Genomic DNA, 14,409 nt, shown 5'->3' with positions numbered 1-14,409 from the left:
CAGGAGAACATCCTGAGAGCAGCCTGTGGCCAGGCGAGCATAACTGTGAACGGGTCAACAATCCAATTGTTTCAGGATTTGGTGCTGACCCTGCAGAATCCTAGAGCCATAGGGCCGATGAGACGACTGAATGCGAAACGGATTAGGTATAAATGGACTTTTCCCCATTTGGACTACTTTTTACTCTTGTTGGGACACAGCACTGCATCACAAACTGGTGAAGGGCAGGCCCTACTATACCTCGAGGATGAGGCTCACGAGCCAGTAGTACAGCCTAATCGATCCCTGGGCCGGGGAGCAGACAATGGCAATGGTCTTGGTGGCTCTCTGCCCTAAAGGGAAGGGGGGGATGCAATTAAGAGGGCCGTCTGCAAGGGCCAATGAAGGCCCCAACTGATGGGAATGAAGTTGCTTAGATGGTTAGGCGTCGATATTGAGCACTAGGGGGAAGTGGGGGGGCCCTCAGAAGTGGGATGGAGGGAGAGGCTGAGAAGCTGGGTGGAGAGGGAAAAGCATAGTGAACAGCATAGGTAGTGACTGTGGGGAGGTTAAGTGGAATGCATAGCTCTCGCACTATACTTGGCGGGTAAGCAGCCCAGAATGGAGGCTGGTGGGACAGGGAGGGTTTGGAGATTTTGGAATCCGAGGGAGGTTTAGGTATCCTGTGCATGGTTTTGACTCAAGTAGTTTCTCGAATCAAAGCCACGGGGCGGCCTCCCCGTGGGTATTGTAGGAAGTCTGGTTCAATCCTGGGTGGGGGTGAGGGAGGGATGAAGCGGGCGAATGGTTGGGGGTGGGGAGTGTTTGGTATACAGTTGAGGGGCCACAGAAGGGAATCGCCCAGGGCATGTTGAAGGTACTATTCCCATCATGGAAGTGGGCTGAACTACCAGGCAAAGAAAGAATGTGCATATTCTAATGCCTCAGGAAACTCATATAAGGAAGGTAGACAAAGCTAAGATCTGGTTGAGGGAATTCTCCAGGGTGTACCATGCCAACACCCAGGGGAAGACGGAGTGGTGGTGATGGCCTTCAAAGATTTGGTTACTGTACCAATGGCACATTCCCTAGCCGACGTGGAGGGCAGATACCTATTCTTGCAGGTACATATAGAGCAACGAAAATTTACACTGGTGACAATATATGTACCAAATGTAGGACAAGATGGGTTCCTGCAGGATGTGACTGCCAAAGTGGAGCAATTTGCAGTGGGTGAGGTTATACTCACTGGGGATTTCAACTTAGCATGGGCATCTCACCTCAACAGGAGCTCAGAGGGGTGCGCCGGGACCCACCTGCTTGTTAGTGTAATGCTTTGAAAACGTAACCTTCCGAGATGTATGGCGGGTCGGGGGTTATACATGCTTCTCCCATGTCCACCAGTCACTGTCGAGGATAGATTGTGTGGGTAACAGCTGGGGGTGGGAGGCGTGGGGGAGATGGAGTTGGGATCGATTTCCCTGTCGGACCATGCCCATGTCAATATCATGGTTCAGGCGTGGGGGGAGGGGCACGGGCAGAGGGGGTGTACAGAAGGGCCAGTGGGGGTTCCTGGGGAACTATTGAAAGACAGTGTCATTACGGCCACTCTGAATGAGAAAATTGACCTATAGGATAACGACACCCTGGAAATCAGCCAAGAGGGATTGTGCGATGCCTTTAAAGCAGTGATGAGCGGGGAACTTGTTGGACTTGGGGCGCAGAGGGAGAAACAATGAGGGAGAATGGAAGAAAAGTTGGAGGCACATCATGCAGGCCCTGGTGGAGAAACGCACCAGAGCTTTATATGGGACACAAACATGTCTGGGGCCAACTCGACCTAATGCGAACCCGAAGGGCCGAAAATGTCCCTACTACTGGCCAAGCGAGATACTGAGGGCAAATAAAACCGATCGCTGCAATTAAGGTCTGCAATGGCCGCCCCGACCATTCTCCTGATAGCGTGACAGAACGGCTGGATGGCACCGGATATAGAGGCTATAGTGGGTATGTTTGCTGATTTTTATGAGTCTGTGTATACACCGGTGTAAAGGGACAACGGGGGAATACGGGAAAATCTAGAAGTCCTACAAATGTCAAAGCCGACACCCATAGAGAGTGAAGGGCTAGAGGAGGCAATACGAATGGAGGAAGTGGAGGCAGCAATCCAGGCTCTTCCACTGAATAAAGCGCTCTGACCAATGGGTTCCCGCCAATATTCTACAAAACAATTAGAGGCGAACTAGTCAGAGGCTCAACAAACTGTTTAAATCAATTACGGCCTCAGTGTCCGTCATGCCATCTATGACAGAGGCTACGATGGTAGTGTTCAAGAAACCGAACAAAGATCTGACTAAGTGCAGGTCGTATAGGCCCATGGCACTTATAAATATCGACGCCACGCTAAATATGGGTATTCTGGCGGCTAGATTGTCTCCATTGCTCCCGAAATTGATCAATCATGATAAATCTGGGTTCATTGTGGGTCGATCGAGCTTTGATAACGACAGACGGATATGACACCTGCTGGAAAAGATATCAGAGACGGATCGCATTGCTGCTGCTTTTATTGGATGCTGAAAAACTGTTCAAACTCGGCGAATGGTAGTATTTGTTTCCTGCAATGGAGCACATGGGGGTCAGTGCCAACTTTTTGTGGATGGTGGGGGCTCATTCTAGGAACCCTACAATACGACTTTCCGTGAATGCCCAGCTATCAAGGTGCATCCAGATTCTGCGCTGGACTGGAAAGGTGCTCCTGTTGTCCATAGTGCAATACACCCTTTACCTGGAGCCGTTGCTCATAAGACTAGGCTTAACCTGGAAATGAGGTGCACATTTTGGGGGGATATCCTAAAGTGGCCTTATTCTGTAACAATATGTTAATGACCCTGACAGCTCTGTAGTCCATATCGGCACCAGTTGTGCAGTTGCGATGAGTGGAATGGGTAGGAAGACTTAAAATGAATATGCAGAAATTGAAACTGTGGGGGTCTGGCACTCAACGCTGGCACAGAGGGACTCCCTTGTGGGGTACACTCCCTTTGCCCATGCTGACGGTTCTATAAAGTATCTGGGGGTCAATATAGTGAGCACCTTATTGCAGCTCTGACAGGAACTATCCGGAGGTGCTGTGACGGATTAAGGAGGACCTGGGAAAGTGGAACCCGCTCTATTTCCTGGTTGGGCTGTATCGCGGCTATGAAAATGGTCCCTCTGCCAAGAGTATTGTACTATTTTCAGGCCTTGCTGGTCTTGGTTCCGAGAGCTTTCTTCTTGGCGCTGAACAAGCTGATGTTAGCGTTCGTATGCCAAAATAAATGCCCATGGTTTGCCTTACCTGTTGATGGCTCCTAGGGATAAAGGGGGCTTAGGGCGTCTGAACTTTGTCAAGTATTATGAGGCAGCCCAGCTGAGTGGTTTAGAGTATTTCTCAGGGTATAGATCCAAGCCATGGGCCCGAAGGATAGAGCAGTGGCGGGAAGACCCTTGGAAGAGATTCTGTGGATTTGAAGGCAGGATAGGCCTCAGAATACCCGCCTAAATCGAGTGCTGGCGGTGGTGTGAAACATTTGGGATCAGCAGCTGGGGCAGGGTGCCCAATCTTCATACTTCTGTTAATGTTGCTATTTGGGGACCCCCAGTTCTGCCCAGGATGGTGCAGGGCTCCTTCCGGCAATGGCATAAGGTGTAGTGTAGGGAGCTGGGAGACATGTTACAGGATACTCAAGTTTGAGGAGTGCAAGAAATCCTTGGGGCTTACGGAAAGAGACCTAATAAGGGTGCTATCAACTGAGGTACTGGCTATTGGATCCCACAGTCAAACATGCAGCAACCAGGAAACTAACTCAATTTGAAAACTAGATCTTTCTCCAGCATGGGGTCTGGCATAGATTCACAACGTCATGAATATACCCAGTCAGGCTGGGAATCCTCTGTAAAGGAAAAAATCAGTTTGTTTAATTTCTGAACTGTCTTTCTCCTAATAACCAATCACTGGTCTCTGGGTCATACTGCCCCTAGCCAATGACTGCCCTCTACCTAAGCCCCTCCTCTGGCAGCCATCTTCAGATTTTTACCGCTCGTTCAAGTGTTGGGAGTCCTTGTGCTATAGCTCTCGAGCGTTTACTGCGTTTATGTGATTTTTCTAAGCGTTTACTCTATTTTTTTCGGTCAGTCGAGCCTCAAGCTCCATCGATCCATCATCCGACTAACGGGGACCCGTTTTTCGGAACCTTCTACACCCCTGAAAGGTGATTTTTCATCGATGTCCCTTCTTGGAGGATTCCAGAAGATTCTTTGAGGCCTACCCCACGTGGACATGGCTGAAGATAAAGGACACTCAATGCCTCTTTCAGGATCTGCCCTGGATGTGGACTACGGAACCTTTTCCTGGACGATGGGTACTCTGTGTAATTACTGCCTACATTCCGACCAAACACACGTGGAAGAGACCTGAGCGTTCTGGAAGGATATGGTGCCCCGCACCATGAAGGACCGTTGCAAGCGGGTCTCCAAGTGGCTTCAGACGAAGATCCGAGCTGCGGTTGAGCCCCGAGCTTCACCCATCAAGAGGAAATCCGAGCGATCTTCTAAGACCTTTGAGGGCGCTCTGGCGATGGGGGCCCGACATAAGGCAAAGCACCGGGAGCGCCGTTGGGACAGGCTACTCAGCAGCCTGGTCGGGAACAGCATCTCCGGCACCCGTGACCACGAGCCAACGCTCCGGGACAGCAAAGAAGGGAAAGTCGGACCATCCGGGTAAACTTCTGGAGAAGTCCCAGCTGACTCAGATGGAGAAAGCCAAGGGGAGCGGGACTCTGACCCTCACCTACGGTGAAGGCCCCAAGCGCGTCCAAGATCATGAAGGCTCGGGTTCACCAGGCAAAGTCTTCTACGGAAGGAGTGGTGGCGTCCCTAGCGATGTCCGTGGATGCAGATTCGCAGGAGGCGGCTCCTTAGACTAGAGTCTACCTGCCTGTGGGAATGGAATCTTTTCTACCCATTGAGAAGACCCCGTTGAAGACGATGCTGATCATCTCCCCTAGACCGTCCCCGCTGGTCAAGCAGAAGGTGGGGGGGGCCTGTAGTCCTACAGGGCTCGGACTTCTCCTCCGAGGAGCAGCTTTCTGGCCTGAAGGCCGTACTGGACAAAAATTTGGTCGAGGCCAGGTCCTATGGGAAGGACCCCGGCGAAACGGATGTGGTGAGCAGCTATAATACCGACTAGGAGCAGCAGGGTGGTGAGGAGCCAGAGGACACCACACCACTGCCATCACCCCCTTTGCAGCCACAGCATCTGCCACCACCGCCAGCGGACATGTCGGCGGACATCCTACAGGCACTGCACACCTTGTGTTCAGAGATCCGCACAAGGATGCCCCTGTCACCGGCTGGATTTCCGCGGCACCTGGGCCATCGAGGGAACCCCACACTGGCAAGAGGAGAGTCCATCCTCCACCTCCTTGCCATCCCTCGCCACCATCCCCTCCTCCGAGGGACGATACGGAACCAGATATGGTGATGACTGGTACAGACGACGACGGAGGGGACCTACTGTCGCCGGGGCCCAGAGCCTTGCCACCCGACGAGATTGGCTCCTTCCATGCCGTGATTGTTAGGGCCTCAGATGTTTCAACTGGCACCCGAGGAGAAGGAAGGCTTCCTATACCAGCGCCGGGAGGCGAAGAGGAAGACCGTACTTTCGAATGGATAGTGTCCTCCCACGTATTCCTCATCTCACGATAATTGTATCTCGCCAGCTTTGCTGCTTTGAAAAAAAACATGTCGGCAGAGGGCGCTGTGCACGACGTCATGGCGCCCGTGTCCCTCGACGGGCTCCGTACCGTGTCGTCACCATCAGTAGAAGTAGCTTGTGCCACGCCTGTTGGCTTCAGTTCAGTTTTTCCAATTGCTTTGCTCTCGAGTTAACGGCGCGCTTAAAATTTTCTTCGAGAACATTTCTTCTTCTACGCCTTCTACTCCCAAGACGGGGTTCAAAACAGGTGTCGACTGTGGATCTAAAATGTCGATCAGACCCTCACTGCGATTGTCTTTGGTGCCTGGGTTCGGACCATTGGACTGGCGACTGTGGCTCCTGTCAGTCGATGACTATGAAAGCTCTTCGTGAGAGAAAAGGTAAACTGGTGGTGGGAATCTTCCTGGAGAGGTCGTTCCTTTCGATACTACTCCTCTTTTGATACAGGCCATACAAAGAGGTAAAAGAAATGTCCCTCGTAGTGGACGAGGAAGAGGTGCGAAACCAGCCTCAGGAACGGCATATTTGCCCTCAGCTGCTCCTGCAGCCGCCTCCAAGTCACTCTGAGGCCTTATCACACAAGACCATGGTGGGAGGCAGAATCTCACAGCATCTGAACGAATGGTGGGGCATTACTTCAGATGCTTGGGCACTGGAGACAGTAGCTCAAGGTTACTGCCTTCCTTTCCTAAAAAGGCCTCAGAACCATCCACCGGGAGCCAATTCTACCACGATTCCAGATCCGCTCCTTCTGCAGGAAATAATGCTGCTAGAGAAAGGTGCAATAGAACATATACCTGTAGCGGAGAGGAACAAGGGTTGGTACTCCCCTTACCTTCTCATTCTAAAGAAGGACGGATGTTTGGGACCCATCTTGAACTTAAGAAATTTGAACAAGTTCCTCAGGAAGGACAAGTTCAAGATGGTAACCCTTTTTCAGATCCTTCAGGCTCTCCAACCCCAAGACTGGTTGGCATCATTGGACTTTCAGGATGCTTACTTTCATGTGCCAATCCGTTGCAAGCACAGAAAGTACCTGATGTTCGCGGTTCTCACTATCAGTTTAGAGTTCTGCCAATCGGGCTGACCTCCGCCCCAAGGGTTTTCACCAAACTGATGTCGTTTGTGGCAGCGAGTCGCAGGAGAGGGGGGCTTCACGTCTTCCCATACCTGGACGATTGGTTGATTAGAGCGCGTTCTCCCAAACAATCTCAGAATCATCTGTCAATCACCTGTCCCTCCCTTCACAGACTGGGCTTCTCCCTCAATTTCAAGAAGTCCCTCATGATACCATTCCAGGGACCGGAGTTTCAACAGGCCAACATACTCCTCCCAAGGTTTTAAGCGTGCTGTCCAAGCGACGCGAAGAGGCCGAGACTACCAGGCTTCGAGGAGGATATTCGTCGTCCACCAAAGGCAAGCAGTCAAGGTCCCAACAATGACGAGTTTCAGGACATCCTGGGAGGCAGTGTCCCGTCGACGAATGGGAAAGGATAACATCAGACCGTTGGGTGTTGGACACGGTAAAACTAGGCCACTCGTTGCAGTTCAAAAAGACACCATCACCCGTTTGTTAGGCAGAAACCTGTGCAGTTCCCTTAGGGACCACTGCAAAAGATTTAAGACTACAGGTGTTGGCAGTAAACCCACTTGGTAGCAGTCCGCACCACCCAGATTTACCTGGTAGCTGTGGCTGTGCAGTCAGACTTCCCTCAAGAAGAGTTAGGCAGTATGCAAAGTATACACAATAGGCACTCAGATACAACAATACAAGCAAACACTGACCAGAGCTTTGGTATCAAAGTATATAATTATTTATTTAAAAACACACTGTTGAAAACACTCCAGCACTCTTATTGTAAAATATTCTAAACACAGTTACTATTATAATATATACACCCCTTTTCCCTTATCAGATAAGTCACTGTAAAACACCACTTATTTTCATACAAAGGTGAGCGCTTAACTAGATGGCACTCCAATAAGTTTGTGAGAAAGGGAGGGAAAAAGACCGAATATGGAAAGGTACACCACTCTAAGATTCAGGAAAACTGTTAGCAAGGCAGAAAAGCAAAAGTCACTGGTGAGCCAAAGTCCAAAGGCTGGGCCCACTCTTAGAGAGAGCAGAGCACAAATGCGCCCAAGATCACACAGTTACAATAGGCTTAGAAAGTCTTGCAGAGGATTCAAAAAGAGTTTAGAGAGGCTTAGGAAAGTTTAGCCCCAGAGTGCCCCAGGCTAACCCAGGTTCGAAAGCCGGGGGCTAAATCTACCCCGTACAGTCGGTAGCAAGGGAAGCCAGGCGGGACACAGTACCTTAAGTGGGAAGGATCCTCCAGCGGTGGCAGTTGTTCCTGGTAGTGGGTGCAAGTTGCGTCGTCGTCCAGGGGAAGAGAAGATCTCGACTTGGAGGAAAGATGAAGGTCGTTGCACTACCAGGGAAGAAACCAGCCGTGGAGTTTTCCGGTTAAAGGTGGTACTTTGTTTCGCGGTCGTGGTAAAACGTGGTGTCCTGGTTGCCGGGGTGCTTGGCACAGGCAAGGCAGCCACGAGGTACTTCGGGAAGGCGAAAAGACGGTGAAACTGGTTATCCCCACCAGTCAAAGGAAGAAGACTCTGCGGCGGGAGATCTCCTCTGTCGTTGGGAAAAAGTGGTGAGACGGTCCAGCAGGGCTCCACCGGTGGTGGTGTCGTGGCAGGTCGGCTCAGCTTCTCCCTCGTCGGATTCTTAGGTCCTGTGGCGACTTCTGAAGTTCCAGTCCCCAAAGCCCTGCTTTTATGCAGCAAACCCCCATTCACTCAGCCCAGCTGTCACTCAAACAGGCCGGCTCACCACTTGGGCCAATCAGGATGGAGTGCGACTTGAGTTGCCTAGGCAACTCAGTCCAGGGTGCCTAAATTCCCCTCCACCCCTCCTAAGTACCCCAGACAGAGTGGCACGCCTTTGGAGGGCTTCTGTGGAGAAGCCCGCCAAAAAGTGGAACAAAGGGTTCGACTTGGGTTGGAGTCACAGAAGAGAACACAAACGCCATTTTAGAATCAAGTTTTGGCAAAAAATACCAACCGGAGGATTAATATTAATTAAATAAACTGGCAGTGTTTGAGGCTACCGTAAATAATTAAAGATAGTAGCCTAAAACAATGGGAAATCCACAGGAAAATATTCACGATTGAATATAAAAAGTAGTATCCACTGCGACCAGCCAAAACTCGATCAGGGGGGACGGAGACGTGCCCCCTCGACTAACAAACCCTGGGGCAATCGAATTGCCCCAGCCAGTACGTCCACAATATGATGGTTTGTACTGGTTCTGTTCAGAATTTAAGACTAGTAAAGTCAATGGTGACTTTACATGCCCTGGGAGACAGTAGTCAGTCCCAGGGTATGGAGTCTATACTGGGGGGTCACTATGACACCCCTGTGTCACTGCACTGAGAGTGCTGTGTAACACGGATCACAAAACACATGAAGCCCTATGGGGTAAAAGACCCCATAGCCCATTAAACACATCTAGATCCAAAGAAACACAGTGAAATCATGTCCAAGAGTGAGGGTAAAAGAGTCTCACTCTTGGCAGGAGAAAAAAAGAAACGCCAAAAATCCAGCAAAGCTGCTGGGGGACTCACTAGGTTAGGAAATTCAGCCTAAACAGAGAATTCTCCCCAACACCGTTCCACCTGTGTATTCGGCGAAACCCCATCTTCACATATTACAACAAGAAGTGGTGCTTATGCTGTAAAAAGGGGCTATAGAATTCGTTCCTGTGGCCTAGAAAGGTCTGGGAGTTTACTCCCGTTACTTCCTGGTCACAAAACCCAATGACAAGTGGTGACCCATTCTGGACCTTCGAGCGCTCAACAAGACTCTGCAAAGCCTGAAGTTCAAAATGCTTACGCTTCAGGTGGTCATCCGATCTATACAGCCTGGAGATTTTCTGGTGTCGTTAGACCTACAAGACGCATATTTCCAGATAACCATGCGTCAACGACACAACGTTTCTAAGGTTCGTAGTCGGTCAGTCATTACCAGTTCAAGGTACTTCCTTTCGGACTAAAGTAGTCTCCCAGGGCGTTCACAAAATGGTTGGCTCCAGTGGCAGCATGGCTACGAGGAAAAGGTCATCACGTTTACCCTTAAATGGACGATTGGCTGGTAAGGGGTTCGTCGCTGAAAATGACACAAGCAAGCTTAGAGGCCACCAGGCAACTTCTACAGGAAGTTGATACCATTCCAAAGGCTCCAGTTTATTGGAGCAGTCTTGGATACTTCCTCAGGCCAAACCTCGCCTCCTGAGGTGAGAGCTCTCCACATTCTGCAGATGGTAAAACAATTCCAGAATGGCCAGCATCTGCCGGCATTCGATTTATTTTAATTTTTTTATTTCTTTTTATTTTATTTTTTAGGTTGCTCGTCCTCATGGCATCCGGCATTTTTCTGGTGCCAGAGGCTCGATTGAGGATGAGCCCTTCAATGGGCTCTCAGGACTCGGTGGTTCCAATTCTCGGGGAATATGTCGGATCTTCTGCAAGTTCCAAGCACAGTTGCTCAAGACCTTCTTTGGTGGGCTTGTAACGACAACATTCTCAAGGAAGAATCTTTTTGGCAGCCATGGCCGGAGATAACTGTAGTGACGGATGCCTCACTCACTGGGTGGGGAGTCCACACCAACGATCTGACAATAAGCGGTTGTTGGTCTCCATCGGAGTCCAAACTACACATCAACCTGCTGGAGCTGAGGGCAATTAGACTAGCGCTGAAGGCCTTTCTACCTCTGTACGTGGGAAAGAATGTCTTGATAATGACGGACAGCACAGTGGCCATGTACTACCTCAACAAGAGAGGAGGCGTAGGGTCACTACCACTGTGCAGAGAGGCAAGGCAGCTCTGGTTCTGGGCAATACGAGAAGGAATCTGTCGGCAGTTAGGGAAAATTCTCATTCTATGGCTAATTTCCCTTACCTATAGAGCCACTCAGCAGCTTTGCTGGATTTGAAGGGTTTGTTTTTTCTCCTGCTAAGAGTGAAACTCTTTTTCCCACTCTTAGACAGATTATTGATGTGTTTTTTTAGGCTTTTTTTGTGCTTATGGTCTATGGGGTTTTTCTCAGGTAGGCTGACAGGCTTTGCTGCATACCCTTTCCTAACCCCCATTTTATGAGGGGGGGGTTACCCTCTAAGCTAGCTTGGCAGTGGAAGGATGACTGTCGGTGGATCCTGGAGCCTAATTACACCGCACATAAGGGGAATCCTTACAACTGGAAGAATGAAGGACCCATTTGACCCTGTGGTGGACGAAGAAATGCCTTCACACCCTCCAAGGTAAATATACGATGGTAATTTCAAAATAACTATTGTACATAAATTCTCCAGCATAGACTCATTCATGGATTCACATGCTTAGAATATTCCCCGTCAGGCTGGGAACCCTCGGTATATTTATTAAGATGTTTTCCATAGGAAAAATGTCGACACCTCTGTATCCTATCTACGACCCAATAGGATGTAAGGTCTAAATAGCCCCGCCCCCGCGGCTCCCTTCAGATTTCAACCGTCTCCAAAGTAGTGGGAGCACCTCGTGTTTTTTCTACTTTACAAGGTTGAGTTCTACTCTTTACAAGTCTTTCTTTCACAATGTCTGGAAAGGCGTTGTTCCGCCCGTGTGCCACGGGCGGACTTAAGAAAGTCTATGAAGGAGATGGGCACATGGATTGCCTGTATTGTCTACACCCACATCACTCTGCGGACAGTTGTAAGATATGTAAGGGCTTCTCACAGAAGACGCTGAAAGATCGGAATAGGCATTTGGTGATGTGGCTAAATGAAGGGATCTGCCCTTCATCGGAGGTAGGATCTGCACACACCTTTTTCCCTTGTGTTCATTTTCGAGAGGGTACGGTACAGTCCTTCTCTCAAAGGTTTCTGGCTGGTGGCAGTGGTTACGAATGTAAATATTCGTCCGCAAATATTTTCCTATGGGATTTTCCCCATTGTTCGAGGCTACCACTTTTACTGACAGCCTCTAACGAACCGCTTGTTTATATTTTTATTAACACTAATCCGGTAGGGTTTTTCTGCAAGAACTTTAATAATATTTCTTTCTCGTGTCTTTCTCTGAAATCCTAACCCAGGTCGGGGATCCTTTGTTCGTCCTTTTGGCGGGCTGCTGCCAAGAACCCCTCCTCTTGGCGCCACTGAGCGTGGGGTAGACCCATTGTTTGGGAGCGGGAGTAGGCACCCTGGACAGGTTTGCCTAAGCAACCCAAGTCGCACTCTGCCCTGATAGGCTGGAGGGTCTCCCGCCAGGATGACCACTCCACTGTGTGAGTGACAGCTAGGCTCTATGAATGGGGGTTTTTCTGCATAAAAGCAGGGACCTGAGGACTGGAAGAGCAAGACGTCGCCACTGGAACTAAGAAACCGAAGAGGAGAGAAGCTGAAGACATCTGCAACGACTGAACCAACGGTGAAGCCCTGCTGCAGATCCTCACCATTTTTCTCCAATGACAAGAGAAGAGCTTCACCTGCAAGAGCCTTCTTCCCTTGTGCTGGTGGGACCAACCAGTTTGCCAATCGCCTTCCAGGACCTGCCTTGGTCGAATCGCCAGTGCTCTGCACTCGGAGACCGGATAGCCAGGCACCTGTCCACCACGACCGCGATTTAAAGGAGCGTACCTTTTATTCAGTTTCGGCATCACCACAGCTGGCTTCTTCCCTGGGCAGTGCATTAAATCGAACCTTCCTCCACAACGAGAGTCTCTCTTCCTCTGCTGGATACCACGAACTGCAGGAACTGCCAGGAATCACCGCCACTGCAGGATCCGCTTCCACTTTTTCAGGTACATTGTTCACCAGGCCTCACTTTTCGAGGGGTACTGCTAAAGGTGTTTGAAACCCTTTACTTACCTCCTGGGTTGGCCGCCCCTATCGACTAACATTGTCTTTTACCTTCTGCACCCTCCGTTTGAATCGTTAACCAAAGACTTGACTGCAGCTACTGGAACAGTTTGATCCTGGGCACATTGCCCTGTACCACTAACTCTGGCACAGGCCTATTGACTTTGGCTAAATCTGTTACAACTGCCTTCTCTAGATTGCTTTTCATCACCAAAAGTGTTGGTGCACCAAAAACTCTTATAACCACCCTTCCTTCCCTCTCAAGTATTGCTGAAGTGCCATTTGCTGGGGTGTTTGAGAACTTAAACCTGTATAACGTGTGCTTTCCCTCCCTCTGCTTAGTTTACACTGTGCCATTTTGCTCAGTTTTCACTCTTGCTCAAACTTGTCTCCAATTTAAATGGGGAGTTGTGTATACTTTTCTTGACTGTTTTAACTTGCTTTAATAATAGTGATTTGTGTGTTGAACTAGAAGTGTGTAAAATATATATATATAATATATATATTCTTTTTGATACAAAGCTTTGGTCAGTGTTTCCTTGTACCATAATACTGTAGTCCTATTGTGTAAACCCTGAATACTGCTCATCTCCCTCTTGAGATAAGTCTGACTGCTCAGCCACAGCTACCAACTAAATATTTGTGGTACAGACTGATACCAAAGGGGATTTATTGCATATACCTGTAGTCCTAATCTTCTGTAGTGCTCCCTAAGGGAACGGCATAGGATTCTGCCTAACAGCAGTTCACCTAGCCGGAGAGCAGAACTGTCCCTGGACTCGGTAGTGTCTGCGGCGGCAGCGGCAAAGAAGTCTTCTGGATCCTCTGCGTCAACGTCGAGGGAAAGAAACTAAACACCTTGGGGCGACGGGTCATCTCGATCAAGGCGGCCAATGCCTTCGCCATCGTGGCCGTTTGACAGGGAGCTGTGGTTCAAGATTGCGCCCCTCCTGGACTTACTTCCCGACGACAAGTGAGCGGAGGCGCTGTAGATCCTGCAAGAAGGCGAGGTAGCATCGTACCATGCCATCATGGTGGCCACGGACATCGCCGACACGGGCTTCCGTCAGATGGGCAACAGCGTTTGCCTCCTCAGGCAGGGTTGGTTGAAGGCCACTAGCTTCCACCAGGATGTACAGTTGAGGGTGTTGGAAATGCCTTTTCGACTGGAACAACTTATTTGGCAAGGCAGTGGACGAGTCACTTCAGGCCATCAAGGCGGATACTGAGACAGCTCGGGCGTTAGGCACGCTCCAGCAGTGACGGCCGTCCTTTCGGGCCCCCGGATGAAAGGCCCAGGGATACTCCAAAGGTTTTGGTGGCGGCTCTTCATCCTACCGTCAACCGTCCCACTGGTCTGCTCCGCAAGCCTACAACGGCCACAGCAAGTCCGGAGGAGGTCGCTGTCGTTGTCGAGGTCCCCAAGGTGGCGCCCCCACAGCGAAGCAGGATTGAACTGGCCGCAACGTCGGGCCCCCACCCACACACCCTGGTAGGTTGCCGGCTGGCGAACTGTCAGCGTGTGGAAGTCCATCTCCACCGACAGTTAGGTGCTGGATGCCCTGGCCCATTGCCACACCCTGGAATTTCAACGAAAGTGCTGGCACATTCCACCAGTGGCCAGGAAGGAAAACCATGTTCCCCCAAGTCCTGCTGACGGTATGGGCCATGTTGAAGAAGGGCACGATGGAACTCATTCGAAAAAGGTTGTGGGGCTCCGGAGTGTACTCCAGGTACTTCCTCGTCAGAAAGAAGACTGGCGGTTGGAGACCCATACC

General features: G+C 50.2%; 1 protein-coding gene across 3 annotated transcripts in view; it reads left to right on the top strand.

The window, feature by feature from the left end:
* The window catches only part of TNKS (tankyrase), a 2,071,987-nt gene that overhangs the window by 1,000,345 nt on the left and 1,057,233 nt on the right, over window positions 1-14,409 (top strand). The window lies entirely within an intron of this gene.

This window comes from Ambystoma mexicanum, chromosome 6p (genome assembly GCF_040938575.1).
Source record: "Ambystoma mexicanum isolate Mex_15411 chromosome 6p, UKY_AmexF1_1, whole genome shotgun sequence".
NCBI classification, from domain to species: Eukaryota; Metazoa; Chordata; class Amphibia; order Caudata; family Ambystomatidae; genus Ambystoma; species Ambystoma mexicanum.
This window is presented reverse-complemented; position numbering and strand designations above follow the sequence as displayed.